General features: G+C 43.7%; 1 protein-coding gene across 2 annotated transcripts in view; it reads right to left on the bottom strand.

The window, feature by feature from the left end:
• The window catches only part of LOC124136774 (muscarinic acetylcholine receptor M2-like), a 264,939-nt gene extending 259,316 nt beyond the window's left edge, over positions 1-5,623 (bottom strand). Inside the window, exon 1 of one of the 2 annotated variants that reach the window (XM_046502800.2) lies at positions 5,321-5,623. The gene's annotated coding sequence lies outside the window, so the exon portion shown is untranslated. The remainder of the gene's footprint in view (positions 1-5,320) is intronic. The other variant, XM_046502798.2, reaches the window with a different exon arrangement.
• Between the last annotated feature and the right edge of the window lie 15,045 nt (positions 5,624-20,668).

Raw genomic sequence — 20,668 nt, 5'->3', positions numbered from 1 at the left:
ATCTTTAGTTTTTTCGTGACGCACCAGTGACAAAAACGATGTCCGATGCAACTGGTTACCATGACGTCACAATCCAATGACATCACATATGTCTTTGCTACTGAAGCAGTATTTTTTACACTTAAGACACTGTTTATGACTGTCTACAAACTGACAAAGTTGGAAGAATGATAGATGATAAACATAATCTCACCCTCGTGTCTTTGATATAACAAATATCAACACTCGTTATATTTGATATCAAAAGATATTCAGGTGGGATTCTCTATATCAGAATGCTGGACTTCCTCATTGATAACATCTATGTAAAATTTGGGACATTTAGACAAGAAGTTGGCATCCCGATGTGGACCAATTGTGCTCCCACTCCTTGCTGATCATTTCTTTAAGCATATGCATAAGAATTGTACCTCGGATTCACAAAGTCAAAACAAGGTAATTTGACCAAGAAGTTTAACTTAAGTTTCAGATGTATCGATGATCTGATGTCGTTCAATAACCATCACATATCCAATCCCTTCCACTGATTTTCCTACTTGAACTAGAAATAAAGGAGACCAGTGAGACCGCCTCATCTGTTTCATATTTAGATCTATGCATAAAGATTCAGAGTGACAAATCACTCTCCCTGATGTATGACAAGAGGGATGACGTCAACATTCCAACAGTCAACTTTCCCGTCATGAGCAACAATCCAGCAGCTCCAGCCTTTGGTCGAAGAGCGTCATACGATACTTGTCAGAAGCTGTTTGATCATGATTACAAGATTCAAGGCCCTGACGCATCAGCGACAAATATGATGGAATTTCCTTTTTTGACTAAAACCATATGTTCCCTTGTTTTTCATGTGAAGATTTGACTTGCCTTTGGATGTGTTTGTGACTGGTAAAAATAATGGGGCAGGATACGGTCACCTTTTCGCGAACATATGGCATCAGCACTTTTTGATATTGATTCATAAACATCATAGTCGGAAAAATTATATGGCACTCCCGTTCACCATCAGCCACCACCACCCACCTTCCTCTACAATACACCAGCACCATCTCACACTACAATACACCACCACCATCTCCCCCTACAATACACCAGCACCATCTCCCGCTACAATACACCACCACCACCTCCCTCCACAATACACCATCACTACCTACCTCTAAAATACACCACCACCATCTCCCTCTACAATACACCATCACTACCTACCTCTAAAATACACCACCACCATCTCCCTCTACAATACACCATCACCATCTCCTTATACAATACACCACAACCATCTCCCCCTACAATACACCACAACCATCTCCTTATACAATACACCACCACCATCTCCCTCTACAATACACCACAACCATCTCCTTATACAATACACCATCACCATCTCCCTCTACAATACACCACCAACATCTCCCCCTACAATACACCACCACCATCTCCCCCTACAATACACCACCACCATCTCCTTATACAATACACCACCACCATCTCCCCCTACAATACACCACAACCATCTCCTTATACAATACACCACAACCATCTCCTCATACAATACACCACCACCATCTCCCCCTACAATACACCACCACCATCTCCTTATACAATACACCACCACCATCTCCTTATACAATACACCACCACCATCTCCCCCTACAATACACCACAACCATCTCCTTATACAATACACCACCACCATCTCCTCCTACAATACACCACCACCATCTCCTTATACAATACACCACAACCATCTCCTTATACAATACACCACAACCATCTCCTCATACAATACACCACCACCATCTCCCCCTACAATACACCACCACCATCTCCTTATACAATACACCACCACCATCTCCTCCTACAATACACCACCACCATCTCCTTATACAATACACCACAACCATCTCCCCCTACAATACACCACCACCATCTCCTTATACAATACACCACCACCATCTCCTCCTACAATACACCACCACCATCTCCCCCTACAATACACCACCACCATCTCCTTATACAATACACCACCACCATCTCCTCCTACAATACACCACCACCATCTCCCCCCTACAATACACCACCACCATCTCCTTATACAATACACCACCACCATCTCCCCCTACAATACACCACAACCATCTCCCTCTACAATACACCACCACCATCTCCCCCTACAATACACCACCACCATCTCCCCCTACAATACACCACCACCATCTCCCCCTACAATACACTACAACCATCTCCCCCTACAATATACCACAACCATCTCCCTCTACAATACACCACCACCATCTCCTCCTACAATACACCACCACCATCTCCTTATACAATACACCACCACCATCTCCCCCTACAATACACCACAACCATCTCCCTCTACAATATACAACAACCATCTCCCCCTACAATATACCACAACCATCTCCCCCTACAATACACTACAACCATCTCCTCCTACAATACATCACCACCATCTCCCCCTACAATACACTACAACCATCTCCTCCTACAATACACCACAACCATCTCCTCCTACAATATACCACCACCATCACCCCCTACAATACACCACCACCATCTCCTTATACAATACACCACAACCATCTCCCCCTACAATACACCACCACCATCTCCTTATACAATACACCACAACCATCTCCCCCTACAATACACCACCACCATCTCCTTATACAATACACCACCACCATCTCCTCCTACAATACACCACCACCATCTCCCCCTACAATACACCACCACCATCTCCTTATACAATACACCACCACCATCTCCTCCTACAATACACCACCACCATCTCCCCCCTACAATACACCACCACCATCTCCTTATACAATACACCACCACCATCTCCCCCTACAATACACCACCACCATCTCCCCCTACAATACACCACCACCATCTCCCCCTACAATACACCACCACCATCTCCCGCTACAATACACCACCACCATCTCCTCCTACAATACACCACCACCATCTCCCCCCTACAATACACCACCACCATCTCCTTATACAATACACCACCACCATCTCCCTCTACAATACACCACCACCATCTCCCCCTACAATACACCACCACCATCTCCCCCTACAATACACCACCACCATCTCCCCCCTACAATACACCACCACCATCTCCTTATACAATACACCACCACCATCTCCCCCTACAATACACCACTACCATCTCCCCCTACAATACACCACCACCATCTCCCCCTACAATATACAACAACCATCTCCCCCTACAATACACCACCACCATCTCCCCCTACAATACACCACAACCATCTCCCTCTACAATACACCACAACCATCTCCTTATACAATACACCACCACCATCTCCCCCTACAATACACCACAACCATCTCCCTCTACAATACACCACCACCATCTCCCCCTACAATACACCACCACCATCTCCTTATACAATACACCACCACCATCTCCCCCTACAATACACCACAACCATCTCCCTCTACAATACACCACCACCATCTCCCCCTACAATATACAACAACCATCTCCCCCTACAATATACCACAACCATCTCCCCCTACAATACACTACAACCATCTCCCCCTACAATACACCACCACCATCTCCCCCTACAATACACTACAACCATCTCCTCCTACAATACACCACAACCATCTCCTCCTACAATATACCACCACCATCTCCCCCTACAATACACCACCACCATCTCCCACTACAATACACCACCACTATCTCCCCCTACAATACACCACCACCACCTCCCCCCTACAATACCACAACCATCTCCCCCTACAATACACCATCACCATCTCCCTCTACAATACACCATCACCATCTCCCCCTACAATATACAACAACCATCTCCCCCTACAATACACCATCACCATCTCCCTCTACAATACACCATCACCATCTCCCCCTACAATATACAACAACCATCTCCCCCTACAATACACCATCACCACCTCCATCTACAATACACTACCACCATCTCCCCCTACAATACACCACCACCATCTCCTCCTACAATACACCACCACCATCTCCCCCTACAATACACCACGACAACTACGAACTTTTTCCCGGCCCGGTACTGAAGTCCCCATTTACAGGGAACCAAGTCCCATTTGTAGTACACAGCCGCCTTTCCTCTTCTCATTCCATCACCTCCATGTTTCGTTTGAAGTAAAACACACAATGACGCCACCCCAGCAAGCCTTCTCTGAAGTAAACCACCGCCTGCCACATCAATACCCCCACCCCTCCAGCCTCCCCCTTCAGCACCCCTGGTGTTTCCTCTGAAGTATGTCACCAGTCTTCCCCCGTCCTCCCCGACTCCTGGTAATCCCTTGTGTACTTCATGGCCTACTCTGCTGCGAGGACTCGGCAACCTCCGGATCAATGTCGTTGCCGTCCACGTCAATAATCAGCCCTGTACTCCTATTTCGTTCTGGCACACCTATATCTCCATATCTTTCTATTCGTTATGAATTTTACATGTCCATTCTACACAGATTCTCCTATTATCAATGGGGCGGATTAAATGGGTCGATGTTCATGGTACTGTGCATATAGCACATGCCTCAGCAGCAAGGATACCGATATAATGGCACATTCGACGTGTTGTGTTTTATTGACGTAATTATTTAAGCATTCACGTACAAAATGAACGAACGTGTGTTCTATCGATATTGTCTGCAATGACATTGTGGAGATGTATTTTAACATTCTCTGCGATGATGACGCCGCCCAACACGTGGACGGCGAGGGCACATCTCCCAGGACACGCTAACATATACACTGCTGGACTTACGAAAATACTCATGATGGAGGGTGGCTTGACATGAAACAAACAAGATATGGCCATGGTGTATTTGATACGGGTGTCGTCATCGCGTTGTGGACCTTATGTGTGCAGTGTTTCAGTGACTGTCTTCAGCCTTGTAACGTTTTGATAACGTTTGTAATTGTTTGGTCCAATCCAGTTTTCCAGCGTATACTTTCTTTTACCCAGCTGTTTATATTCCATATTTCAAGTCAAGCATAAATGCTACAGAAAATGTAACCTATATAAATGCGATACATGTGGTTGACGGGTTATTCAATACGTTGACGTTGCTGATTCTCTGTTCAGCAATATATGTCAAAATATATCGCCCGAAACATCAAATGACACACTAATCCTGGATGACAGTTTTCAATGTCGATGAAAAATCAATATAATAATACAAAGTTATTTCTGAGGTGAGCCCTTAGGGTTCTTGGGTATCCCGTAACAAAATTAACTAAATTACGAACCTGTTTTCTCGCGTCAGTTAAGGAAGCTACTGGTCCAGACCAACACGTGCCGGGAGCGTTATGTACCGTGCAGAGCCCTTGGGACTTCCAACATGAAGGTCCCCTGGCTCATAGTTCCGTACCCGACTCTCCTCACACATCGGATCAGGGAGGCTACGTATACATTGTGGCTCACCGGGTCGTGGGTTCCAGTATCCGACTTCAGCACAGTAATCCGTGTCCCGGTGACTGTCGCAGAGAATCTGCTGCGTCTGCCGTTACACCGCCGCTCCCTGTGCTACTCCGGTGCGTGCTCCGAGCTTAAAGGCTCATCAATACGATACAATATTAATTGGAAATGATTACAACGTTACGTGCGCGGCCTCCTGGGCGGACATTGATTGTCGCATAGCTCCAGCTCTGCTTGGCGACAACAACTGCTTTTGCCTCATTTAACATATGTAGAATAATTTTCGATTAATATATATCAACTGGATCTGAAATAATTACACGAGTGGTTTGTTTTAGTGTTTAATAATTTAACACGGTATTTACCTACGAAACAGACGCTGATTTTTGGGAAATGGCCCAAACTGATTGTCAGTCACGTGACTTCCGGTACATCCGGTCCCGCCACACGGTGCTAGGTTGTCATTGATTTGGTTACGTTATATAATGACAGTGGTAAAACAAACAAAAGTTGTTCCCTTGGCCACGTCAGGGGCGGCCGTAACTTGAGAACATCACCGATATGATCCGAGCTGGGGGTCGACACGCCGGCTACCACTGCACGTTGCGCGTTAACGATCACAACGTCGCCGCGATCGACAACCACACCAGCGTGATAGCTTCGGTCATCTGACTCTGAGGGAAACGTTCAGATGGTAAGAAGATACTGTTCAACATTCACATCCACTGACATTTGTGGAACCTTCCGATCAATTAATATTGGAAACTGTTATATTTCATCCTCAGGTATGTGTTATTAACATTCATGAGCATTGCTCCGGGTTGAGATAATTGTGGTGTTCAAGTTTGCAGTGGCGTCTTTAAATGACACACCATATTCGATAGGAAGCGCCTCTAAAAGTTTTTTGGCACCTACTTATCACACATGCAGTGAGATTGATTTGCAGGGGTGTCAGATGAGTTTGCAGGGGGTGATTGAGATGGGTTTTCAGAGGGTGAGGGAGATGGGTTTGCAGGGAGTGATTGAGATAGGTTTTCAGAGGGTGAGGGAGATGGGTTTGCGGGGAGTGAGTGAGGTGGGTTTTCAGAGGGTTGGGGAGATGGGTTTGCGGGGAGTGAGTGAGGTTAGTTTGCAGGGGGTGAGGGAGATGGGTTTGCAGGGAGTGAGTGAGATGGGTTTGCAGGGGGTGAGGGAGATGGGTTTTCAGAGGGTGGGGGAGATGGGTTTGCGGGGAGTGAGTGAGGTGGGTTTTCAGAGGGTTGGGGAGATGGGTTTGCGGGGAGTGAGTGAGGTTAGTTTGCAGGGGGTGAGGGAGATGGGTTTGCAGGGAGTGAGTGAGATGGGTTTGCAGGGGGTGAGGGAGATGGGTTTTCAGAGGGTGGGGGAGATGGGTTTGCAGGGGGTGAGTGAGGTTAGTTTGCAGGGGGTGAGGGAGATGGGTTTGCAGGGAGTGAGTGAGATGGGTTTGCAGGGGGTGAGGGAGATGGGTTTGCAGGGAGTGATTGAGATGGGTTTGCAGGGGGTGAGGGAGATGGGTTTGCAGGGGTCGAGGGAGATGGGTTTTCAGAGGGTGGGGGAGATGGGTTTGCAGGGAGTGAGTGAGGTTAGTTTGCAGGGGGTGAGGGAGATGTGTTAGCAGGGAGTGAGTGAGGTGGGTTTTCATAGGGTGAGGGAGATGTGTTAGCAGGGAGTGAGTGAGGTGGGTTTTCATAGGGTGAGGGAGATGGGTTAGCCATGAGTGAGTGAGGTGGGTTTGCAGGGGGTGAGGGAGACGGGTTAGCAGGGAGTGAGTGAGGTGGGTTTGCAGGGGGTGAGGGAGACGGGTTAGCAGGGAGTGGGTGAGGTGGGTTTGCAGGGGATGAGTGAGGTTAGTTTGCAGGGGGTGAGGGAGATGGGTTTGCAGGGAGTGAGTGAGGTGGGTTTGCAGGGAGTGAGGGAGACGGGTTAGCAGGGAGTGGGTGAGATGGGTTTGCAGGGAGTGAGTGAGATGGGTTTTCAGAGGGTGAGGGAGATGGGTTAGCAGGGGGTGATTGGGATGAGTTGGCAGGGGTTAAGTGAGATTGGTTTGACGCCACTTTGGACAGCAGTACACTCACACCGTGTCAGCTTATTGTAAGAGGACAGCCAGATGTGATGTAGATGGTAGATATATACTGCTGTTGCCACGTTCAGAGCCTGGATATGGCGCTGACAAACTCAGAAGCACAACCAGTGCGAGTTTGCGATACCGACACAAGATCACATTAGGTATCTGGCACACCCAAGGGGCGTATCTCTGTCCAGAACACTTGCTGCCGTGCCAGACACGACCGACGCAAGCCTGAAGTTACCAATTAATATTCATAGCAATGATACGTCTTGTATTGCATAATTGCCTTATGGGTATTCTAGTATTACCTTTCAACAGTATAAACATTATGAAGTGAATTTGGAAAACTCATAAACTGTCACTTTGATCTGTCGTCTCTCATTTACAACCTGTTTGTTGTGCTCCGTTATTATTGTTGTACGCCGTTATTATTGTTGTACTCCGTTATATTTGTTGCACGTTATGTGTCCGTATCATGGCGACCTCGATGATGCCAAACACGAATGTTTTGTAAAGGCAAATACATGTGTGCATATTCATTATTATCACATTATTTCAAACTTGTAAATTCAAAACATCCACGCAAGAAGAATCAGACTCGAGAACCTGACAAAACAAATTCCATTGTGCGTAAAAAGAGAACAATAGTGAAAGGAATTATATGAAGAGATCGCCGAAACACAGGTGTTCGCGAAATGAGTAACGTCCTGATCAACCCCTTGCGCAATACACTCACACAATTTTCATTTACCCAGTAAGAGTCCTCTTTGTTTGTTTGTTGTTTAACGCCAGACTCCAGCTCCAATATTCCAGCTATATGACGGCGGTCGGTAAATATTCGAGCCTGGACTAGACAATCCAGTGACTGGCGTCATGAGCATCGATCTACGCATTTGGGACACGATGACATGCATCAACCAAGTCAGCGAGCCTGACCACCCGATCCCGTTAGTCGCCTCTAACGGCAAGCATAGTCGCCTTTTACGGCAAGCATGGGTTGCTGAAGACCTATCCTACCCCGGATATTGACGGGTGTAAGTGCCTTGAGTAACAATGTGTACCAATTCCATGTGACGGTCCTAGCATGGGAAGACATCGTGCGTCATGTTAACAAGCAACGTGTGCACATACATTCAGTGCTGTTTATAGAAGCATAGTGAAGCATCTTGTTGATTACAAGATGTGGTACCTGAACCACAAGGGGTTGTGACGTCAGGGTCCTAGACAGAACGTGTGTGGAGTTCGTGAGGCAGGTGTGCAAGGCCGTGCTCCGAAATGTCATGTGAGGAGTTCCTCGATGAGAGGCTGGGCTGTCCATGCAGAGAACTTGTTTTCTCGTACATTATACATGGAAATCATCAGTATATGTGTAAAGGTTAATTACAAGCTGACACAGTTTAACAAAGGATGAATTAGATCAGGTGTGTTCTGCCGAATGTAGAATTTCTGCAAATTACCGAAAGACGTCAATGTTTTATCAAATATCAAAAGGCTTCATGTTTCATTAATAACTGTTTTCATGTGTAGAGGGACAAAGGCTCTGAAATTGCAAAGATTCGCATACATTTATGTTCTTATTGCCTTAAACATGTTCGTGAACTAAGACTGACAAATCCTAAATAGAAGGCACTTCAATGAGGTCTAATCTCATCTCTCTTATCTCATTTCCAGATTTAGATCTACATATATCTCTTACTTGCATTTTCCCTGTCAGTTTTCATACTGTCCAAACGGGTCAGCAAATCTTTAAAAATATATTTCCCTGACGCTGATTTAGTGAGTGGATAAGTCGACCATTCTGATCCTGTAAGATCAAGATTTCATTAACTGAGCGAATGAGGGATTCGAACCCTCTCATCCCCTGGAATGGCTGAGGAACGCAACTATGCATTGAGCCACCCATGCGTCTCCCGTGACCCTTTGAACTTTTTTAACGATTAAAAATGTTTATTGACAACCGGAAATAAAAGCGACAAAATCATATCTAAATTCTCTGGGAAAGGACAAAGATCTTAACAAATCTTAGCAAAGTCCGTCTTTGAAAATGTCTTCGCGCTAAGCTATCTTAAGTTTTACAACAAAAAATAAGACACGGACGGGTGTGTCTTGGGACATTATGACAGCTTAAATTGCGGACAACAGACGGCATGATGTAGAAAGAAATTCGGCAGTGTGGGTCTGCTGTATTATTTCTGACCACAAAACTCAGTGACTTCCATTGCACGATCCCAGTAAACACCCCACACACATCGAATTTACCGATGACGACTTACGCCGAGCAGCCAGTCGACAACAGATGATAGCTTAACCGTCATCCCATACAAAATGTTCTGCGAATCACACTACCGTTTACGATTATTTCAGTTGAAACACTAGCGGTATGCTGCCATGCTGTCGCAGTGACCGGGACCTTTCCTTGTCAAGGGCAGTTAATTTCCAAAGAAAGTGAGAGTGGTTGCCCTTTGAACAACGTATGAAATAAAACCAATATTGGAGCGAGCCCCTTGTGAATAGTTTGATGGCATACTGTTCGAAAACCATTTAGTAAATGCATGGATATTACGAATGATTAAAGAGAAACTTGTGATGATACCAGGTGTTCGCGAATAGGTGAGGCGCCAGCCACATACAAAGCATGCAAAGGCAAGTCAATTATTCTTTCAGTGTTTTGTAAAAAAAAAAAAAGAAAACCAAGCTTTATGAGAAGGTTGAACAGTGGATTCACCAACCTCCAGTGATACACGTGGAACTATCAGAAGTTGCTGACAGGTTCCAAGGCGGATGAACTCTGTCCTGTCGTCGTCCAACTTCGAACAGTTTGCTGACATCCAACAACGTATGTTGGTATTCGACCACCCAGAGTGTGTGTACATGTTTTCACATTGACGGGTATGACACAAGATATAGCTGATTATCATCGACACAAGATATAGCTGATTATCATCGACACAAGATATAGCTGATTATCATCAGCCTACCCATGGAAATAAAGTCCATGTTTCCGTATTACATTCCCGAGAGGAAGAATGTAAAGAGACAACAATACCGGTCCCAAAAAATGAGCAGAGACGGATTGTGTCGTGAAAGTCTGATTTAAAGAGATTGCAATTTTAAATTCACCATAATGATATCTTCAAGGATGTTTGTTGGAAGTATGTGGTGCCATCTCTGTGGTGACATGAGGCCAGACCGATATAAAGCACTTATTTCTTGTCCTGTTATAACTGTTTCCGTTGTGCCGGACGTAAGAATGTACACAGTGACAGTTTACAGGCGATAGTTGAAACTTTATCACAACATCCTGAACATATAACACGGAAATATACATGCATACCAGGATATTTACTAAGTCTTACGCTCATTTCTTTCGTTTGAACGTTCGCCCGGAGAGCGGAAGAACCGGGATTCGATCCCCGGTCGCGTCATACCAAAAGACGTTAAAAGATGTTTTTTGTTGTTACCCTGTCTGGCGCTTGGCATTAAGGGGCTAAAATAAGGACTGGTCGGCTCGGAGTTAGTATACTGTGTCTGAGTTGGGTGTTCATGTCAATCTGCGGCATGGTATCTCAGTTGGCTAGCACTATAAATCGGCATCAGCCCGGACTCCTACAAGCACACACACACACACACACACACACACACACACACACACACACACACACACACACACACAAAACACACACACACACACACACACACACACAAAACACACACACAAAAACACACACACACACTCACTCACACTCACACTCACACACAGACACACACTCACACACAGACACACACTCACTCTCACACACACACATACACACACACACTCACTCACTCACACACATACACAAACACACACACACACACACACACACACACACACACACACACACACCTCACCCATCTCGTATGAGCACCGACTGTCAGCTGACAAAGTGTCCACGGTTCCCCCAATAGCCCAATGAATAATACGGTAAACAATATCAGCTGTATGTTCTCACAGTGTAACATTAAGTTTCTGTTTGAGTTGAATATTGTTGTTCTAAGGTAAAGCAGTGCACCCATAACGTCCTAGCTAACCTTTCAAATTATTTCGGACATTTGTATGTGTATTTCTAAATACTTTGGACGTAATTCCAACGCCAGAGTAAGCTTTCTACCACAGTGTCCTATTTACGCATATATTTGTTGTCACGTTTTCCCTTTCCTTTGGATTTGTATATATTAATTTTCAATGTTTGCTAGATCTATGAGTAAAACAGCAGCTTTACAATAACACCCTTCGTTGATCACCTGGACATTTCAACATGTGGAAGTCCGCCCTATGGCGAACGAGAATCCACATAAGAATGGATGGCATCATTTGTAAACGCACCCATTAGTTTACCTCCGTCAAAAAAGAGCTCACCTTCTGAGCTAAATTGAGTGTTGTAAGTAAGATAATGTTGCAATGGATGTAAATAAAGGCGTTAAACCCCCCTCCATATGTATATGAAATAATACGAGCATGCATCTAAAAATCACTATTAAATAGTGATGATACCAGGATGACACCCGCCACGAACATACATGCAAAGGCAAGTCAATTATTCATCCGAAAATACATGGGAACAAGTCAAACCATCGACAATTCCATTGAACATAATTTTGTCACTGATGCGACAAATTTGGAAATCTCCTTTTTGAACGTTACTCAGGCTTTGAATGTTGTAGTCCCGATCAAACAACGTTTGGGCAAAAGTAGGAAGATACCATTTGAAATCTTCGTACTATAACACATTTTGGAAGCTTTACTAATGCCTTGTTGTACCCCTGATCAAAATGGCCTTGAGCTATACTCGTATGGCGCTCTTTGAAGTCTTTGTACAAAGAGCAGGCCCGATTAAAGTTAATAATAACAACGATAATGATGCTATGGTCTATTGTGTCAATTTCCACAGACCGTTTCATATCGTTATCATCTTGATGTTGAAGTTAGTATTGATATTGCCCTATTGTAACAATATATTAAGGTCATTTGAGTTCTAGAACAAGTATTTGTCACAGAGTGACGAAATATCCCCCGCGATATACACCATAGTACCAAATATGAAGACAATCCAGCGATTAGTTCTTGAGATATTGTGGCAACACCGTTTTCCAACTCCAAAAGCAGATTTGCCTGCTGTGACCTTGAAAATGGGGTCAAGGTCACCAAAACCGACTGGTGTCTGCGGTGTCTGTATATACACCATAGTTCCAATTATGAAGACAATCCAGTGTTTAGTTCTTGAGATATCGCGGCAACACCGTTTTCCAACTCTAAAAGCAGATTTGTCTGCTGTGACCTTGAAAATGGGATCAAGGTCACCAAAACCGACTGGTGTCTGCGGAGTCTGTATATACACCATAGTTCCAAATATGAAGACAATCCAGTGTTTAGTTCTTGAGATATCGCGGCAACACCGTTTTCCAACTCTAAAAGCAGATTTGTCTGCTGTGACCTTGAAAATGGGATCAAGGTCACCAAAACCGACTGGTGTCTGCGGAGTCTGTATATACACCATAGTTCCAAATATGAAGACAATCCAGTGTTTAGTTCTTGAGATATCGCGGCAACAAACAGGTGGGACGTACGGACGGACGTACGGACGGTCGTGAATACTATATCCCCCGCTTCGCGCTTTCGCGCGGCGGGGGATAACAACACTCACGTGACAGATGAGACTATAGCAGTTAGTCTAAACTAAACTAAAAAGGACAAGTGTACAAGAATATGTGAACATTTCCTGAGCAAAGGAATTCGTGTTTATACACATTGGGCATTGGAACATTGTGCACCCAGATAAACATGTAACTGACAAAACTACATATTTGTTTAAATTACCCAAAACGGTTTTGTTCATAGTCAACATCCAAATTGAAACAATAACTTAACCTTAAAATCTATACATTTAAGAATTTGGTGTGAAACCAACACACGTCCAAGAAATGGTATATAATTAACAATCGTATTATAAACTGAAATAGGTTTATAAACCAATCCAAATTACTGTACAGCAATTACAATGGCAGTACACAATAGAGCGATGGTACACAATTCAGTGAAAACAATGACCTTCACACATCCGTTGGTCCTGCTGTAATGTGAGATGAGAGAGGCTCGCTCTTGCCCCCATAAAAAGTCTAAATATGTTCTAGAAGATTCTTACCAGAGCTCGATTAGTCTAGCTGTTCTGAAAGATTCCACACCGCTCCTTACATTGGATGTATTACATTCCTCACAACCATTGTCAAAATACATTGCTATGCACTATTGAATTTTAACAGAAACAGTGTAATACAATTGCAACATTGTTTATCAATACATTACACGGCCATATAACAGAGTGTTCGCAGAACATGTATGACGTCATTGGCGCCAACATGCAATTCCTCAGCCACGAACTTGTAATGATATTGTTCTGAACTAAACATGTCAAAGTTGAAAGACGTGAACACAGGTACCGCACTAAAATATTCCCTGGTGACTGGAGTGTTCCCTGAGCTATTCCAGAGCCATGCTGTGCGTGATAGCTTACCAGGGTAGACGATCTTATCACCTGAAAATAGAACAGCGTCAAACATTTAATTAAATGTGGTTCGCATCTTTGTCTTGCTGTAAAGCATGTCAGTCGTCACTCCATCATTCTACCGGGTTGTAGTCTTTCTAATCCCGCGGACATAGGTTACCTAACCAGCAGAAAGAATGACATTGTGTAACTAAAGCATGAACGTTATGCTCTTGTTACAAGGTGATTTCCAAGCGCAAGAGTAAACCTAGATCTCGGTACGTGAGGTGAGGTGAGGTGAAATGGGGTTTAACGTCGCGTCCAAGATTATTGCACTTATATAGCGATGTGCATCTACGTGTGTATGTTTGTGTGGCTGCTTGTACTAGTCCGGACTGATGCCGATTTATAGTGCTAGCTCACTGAGATACCATGCCGCAGTTTAACATGAATACCCCACTCAGACACAGTATACTGACTCCGAGCGGACAAGTCCTTGTTTTAGCCCCTTAATGCCGAGCGCCAGACAGGGTAACAATAAGTACCATCTTTTAACGTCTTTTGGTATGACGCGGCCGGGGATCGAACCCCGGACCTTCCGCTCTCCGGGCGGACGCTCTACCACTAGACCACGGAGGCGGTCCCCTCGGTACGTACAGAACTAGATTGTGAAAGTAAGTAAATGACCACACAAGATCTGTGAATAATCAATACAGAAACACAGAGTGTTAGGTTTACTAAACAGGCAACACAATGGTCTCGAGAGGGGACAGCAGCAATGAGAAACACACCCTATAATGTATGTCAGTGCTCTCACGAATGTCCAGGATGATGTCACTGTCGGATGTCTCCGGTCCTGAATCCAGGATGGTATTGGAAGCTGACAGTAATTCGGTGTTTTCAAGTTGATATCCAGTCCGCAGTTGGCAGGTAAATAAGACACAAGTCATTTCGAAAGGAGACTCGGGTTTTCCTCGTTCATGTCGCTTATATACGTACATACAGCTTCAGAAAACTGTTCCATCCCCAAGCCTCTCAAACAATCAGGCCTGCCATGTACATTTATACTATACTGAACCGCAAAAGAAACGTCACCATGGATAGATATATATGAGAAACCTTATTTGCCCAAAAACTGTAAACATACTTTGAGACATATCAAAAAGAGGAAACTTGGCAAAACTGATCATCAAGGTTGAAATTAGAGTGTCAAATGTTCTTAAAGTGAAACACAACACTAGTCTCTGAGAAAATGGCATCACAAGTCAGTATCTCGTGTATCCGCCATGTGCATTGATGACTGTCGTGCAACGTCGAATCATTGAATGGGTGAGGCGGTTGATGAAGGCCATAGGCACTTGAGCCCACACTCTGAGGAACGCTTTGCGCATTTCAGCTGCAGTTGTCGGCCTTGGTCGGACGTCATTCATCCGTCTTTGAATCTCGGCCCACAGGGGCTCAATGGGATTTAAATCGTGACTGAGGGCAGGCCATTGCATGGTTCTGGTGCCATTCTGATGGAGGAAGTCTCTTGTTGCTCTCGCAGTGTAGAAACAGGCGTTATCATGCTGAAACTCGTGGTTGCGGCGACGTGCCAAATGAGCTATGGAGTGTCTCAAGACTTGATTGATGTACGAGCTGCTGTGACACCATTGCCTCTCCCTGGACCGATGTTCTGAAAGACCACAGGGCCGACCCTCTGTGCAAGACCAATTCCACCCCACACCATGATGCTCGGACCACCCTAAGAGTCTCTCTCAACAACACAAGCATCCGAATAACGTTCCCCACGGCGTCGCCAGACCCTCTCTCTGCCATCTGCTGTTGAGAGACAGTAACGGCGCTCGTCTGAGGAGAGAACACTTCTAAACTGCTGGTGGCGCCAATGCTGGTGCTGTGTTACCCACTGAAGACAGTCCCGACGATGACGTGGTGTCAGAATGGGTCCTCAGTGACAGTGGAGGTGTCTGCCCGTCAATCGTCGACGCACAGTGTCCGCACTAATGTGTCACTGGTGTGTCCCCACGATCTATCGAGCAGTTTCCGTAGCAGTAACAAAGCGATCTTAAAGATGCTGTCGCATCCTGACGTCGGGTGGCGACCCTTGGTCTTCCACTACGTGGTCGGTCATCTGTAGAGTTGGTGGTCTGGTACCGTTGCTGGAGTCTGTATATGGTCCTTACGTAGACTTGAAATGCATTGTCGCTGAATTCTTGTCAATCTTGGCATGTGGTAGCAATTCAATAACGAATGAATGTTATCCGATCTGGGTGGATTTTTATAGGGCAAGAAATGGGGGAACGCATGTGCATGTCAATTTGCACGGAACTCACGTGCATCGGGTTACCATGGCCGTTGCCGTGATGCGTTTGGGCGATCGGTTTTATTGTCATCTGCTTTGATTTTTTATCATCAAATTTCAGTTTTCCGGACAATGAAATGTAAAATTTTAGAAACTTTCACTTAAAATACCCAGATATTTTTCTTGCAATGTGACTTGGGGTGACGTTTCTTTTGCGGTTCAGCATATAAAAGCTGATAACTCTAGATTACTTAATGCTGCTAATATCTGACCACGACATCAGTTGACATTTCGCTGTGATTTCAATCACTTACTTCAACACTGAAAAACAACAGTCTCATACTTCCACACAAGGCTCTACATTATCTCAGAGTAATGTTCTCTTGTTTCACTATTTCACAGCAGGCTACTTACACACGTTATCTGAGTAACACGAGGAGCGTGTCTCTGACTACACATGACCTTCCGTCACGTGACACACGTGCAGGTGACTGCGTCATAATCAAAGGGGAACTACTCCACGGTGCTTTCTGTATTCAGAATGAAATCTTGTAAAACTCAAATCTTAAAAATCGATGTATGTCTTGTTAATGTTATTGATATAGATTTTGCTCATATACAAGGTTATCAGTTTGGTCAATAGGTTGTATTCATTTCTGTTATATTTCTGTATGAAGTCACCTCGAAAACAATTTTGAAAAACAAGCAGCTGCTACTAAGCAATGTGGCTAAAGTGTAGATAATTGCAATTCACAAGAAAGGTACAGACGTTTTGAATGACAAAGACAGAATATGTAAAAAAATTAATTTAATTACAGTATAAATATCGTGCGTATATTTAGGCTGTATGTATTGTATGCATGGAATACATTAATTAACCCGTGAAGATCCGGGTAGAGAAAAGTTCTCTAGCAACCCATGCGTGTCGTAAGAGGATCTGGTGCTGAGGCTGGCTGAATTAGTTGATGCATGTCATCATATCCCAAATGCATAGATCGATGCTCATGATGTCAATCACTGGATTGTCTAGTCCAGACACGCTTATTTACAGACCACCGTCACGTAGCCGAACTATTGCTGAGTGCGGCTTTAAACAACAAACAAGCAAACAAACAAAGCAAGTATGCATTAATGTAGCCACGTTTAATTCAAAAATGACAAAATATAATGAATATTTTCTTGCCCGCAAAAGAACATTCAGGACTACGGGACTATATACAGGCGGCGGGCGTCCTCACAGCTCGTGATAAAGTGCAAACGAACTTCTTAAATGAGCCCCATACATGTCCAGAATAGAACCAGAATGTCTATACCATGTCAACACCGTGCCCCGTGGGCTATCCATCCCCGCGCAGCTGCCCGGCACCGCTATGGACATAACCTTTAAAAGAGCTTCATTGAAATACATCTCCCAGTCAGTGATATATACTCAGACCCATGCTACACTTACTGGTCCAGACGCTATCAGTGCAAAGGGACACACATGTAACAGACTGCTGCATATTGATGTCCAGGCATCACACGGCTGCGTGTAAACCATCTAAGAGTGACAATTCATCTTGTTAAAACGCATGTGGCAGCAGACGAATGAGGTTCTGAATATTCTCGCCTTCCAAACTTTTCAAATGAGTTTTATAATTACTTGGTTAACATAATGACATACAAATTTAGGTTTGATTAGCTTTCATAGAATCCCATGAGGTATCCCTAATCCTGTCCTAAGACGAAAAAGAAGATGTTTGCCGTGATAAAAAACAACAACAAATAAATAAAACATATCTTAGCCTCTCCCCGTAGTCCGAGTTTCTCTTTTTCTGAATTAAGGCTCATGTGATTTGGAGTTTGGGAACAATGTCGATTGGTACCTTGTTTTTCATCTCGTAGTGTGATTATACTTCTCGTAGCGCCTTGCAATTGCCCCTCGGTTGCCACTTTTAAAATGGTTTTATCAAGTCAAGTTTTCAGTAAACAGATTCCATTTCCCGCCGTTGCGGATTGAATAAATTTTTGAAAATAATCATTATTCCTCTTCTTCTATGTAAAATTGCTGAAATGTTGTAATTACATCGTCAAAAACATTTTCTGATATCCATCAGTCTTCAATTTCCAGTTCTAATTTCATGACTGAAGGCTGAAGTTGTTGGCATGGGGCTTTTAGCGTGTTCGGGGACGGTAACTGTGATGATTTGGTTATTTCTTGTTGGTATGGACGGAGTTGTTGATGAGATACCCTTTGGGTGATTGCAAATAGGAAAATATTGTAACATGAACTGCTACAGAATATAAAACGTCGAAGCCGCTGAGACAGATTCCATCTGGCGTAAAGGGCAAAATAGCGGTGAAAATGATACGAAAGGATCACTGAAAAACAGTTATGGCACCAGGTGTTGGGTAACCGGTAGCTCTCGCCACTCCCACAATTTAAAACAAGTGAGTGTTTTGCAACGGCGACGGCCTGCAGAACGTCAAGGATAGAGAATACCCAGATATCGACACCAGGTGTTCACGAAAACCGGGGATTATGCGTTTACTACGTTGCCCTACTCAAGTAACTTTCCACCCGAATGAACCTGAGGTACAAACCCCTAATCCCAATCGTTCCCAAAGAAATCGGCAGGATTGACAACTGTCAAGTTAAGGAATAACTGGTATGGCGTTTTGTCCTCTTGTTTACATGCAGCTATTAAGCAACACATTGTATACATATGCAGATATACCAACACATTGTATACACATGCAGACATTACCAACACATTGTATACACATGCAGACATTACCAACACATTGTATACACATGCAGACATTACCAACACATTGTATACACATGCAGACATTACCAACACATTGTATACACATGCAGACATTACCAACACATTGTATACACATGCAGACATTACCAACACATTGTATACACATGCAGACATTGAGCAACACATTGTATACACATGCAGACGTTTAGCAACACATTGTATACACATGCAGACATTTAGCAACACATTGTATACACATGCAGACGTTTAGCAAACACATTGTATACACATGCAGACATTACCAACACATTGTATACACATGCAGACGTTTAGCAACTCATTGTATACACATGTAGACATTACCAACATATTGTATACACATGCAGACATTTAGCAACACATGGTATACACATGCAGACATTTAGCAACACATTGTATACACATGCAGACATTTAGCAACACATTGTATACACATGCAGACATTTAGCAACACATTGTATACACATGCAGACATTTAGCAACACATTGTATACACATGCAGACGTTTAGCAACACATTGTATACACATGCAGACATTTAGCAACACATTGTATACACATGCAGACATTTAGCAACACATTGTAGACACATGCAGACGTTTAGCAACACATTGTATACACATGCAGACATTTAGCAACACATTGTATACACATGCAGACATTTAGCAACACATTGTATACACATGCAGACATTAAGCAACTCATTGTATACACATGCAGACATTACCAACATATTGTATACACATGCAGACATTTAGCAACACATTGTATACACATGCAGACATTTAGCAACACATTGTATACACATGCAGACATTTAGCAACACATTGTATACACATGCAGACATTTAGCAACACATTGTATACACATGCAGACATTTAGCAACACATTGTATACACATGCATACATTACCAACACATTGTATACACATGCAGACATTTAGCAACACACTGTATACACATGCAGACATTTAGCAACACATTGTATACACATGCAGACATTTAGCAACACATTTTATACACATGCAGACATTTAGCAACACATTGTATACACATGCAGACATTTAGCAACACATTGTATACACATGCAGACATTTAGGAACACATTGTATACACATGCAGACATTACCAACACATTGTATACACATGCAGACATTTAGCAACACATTGTATACACATGCAGACAATTAGCAACACATTGTAGACACATGCAGACATTTAGCAAGACATTCTATACACATGCAGACATTTAGCAACACATTGTATACACATGCAGACATTTAGCAACACATTGTATACACATGCAGACATCACCAACGCAACTGTTCAGAAAGGCGAGGTTTCAGGACAAACAAGGTATCACTGTATGGAGGCCTTACATCGAAAAATGATTGCTTTTCAGAATGAAGTCAATGATAACGATGTGATAATTATATACTGAACATAACTAATATGGATCATAAATATTTTGGGGGGATGT

The sequence above is a fragment of the Haliotis rufescens genome, unplaced genomic scaffold (assembly GCF_023055435.1).
Source record: "Haliotis rufescens isolate VD_foot unplaced genomic scaffold, xgHalRufe1.0.p SCAF_31, whole genome shotgun sequence".
In the NCBI taxonomy this organism is placed as follows: Eukaryota; Metazoa; Mollusca; class Gastropoda; order Lepetellida; family Haliotidae; genus Haliotis; species Haliotis rufescens.
The sequence above is the reverse complement of the archived record's forward strand: the minus strand, read 5'-3'. Positions and strand labels throughout refer to the sequence as shown.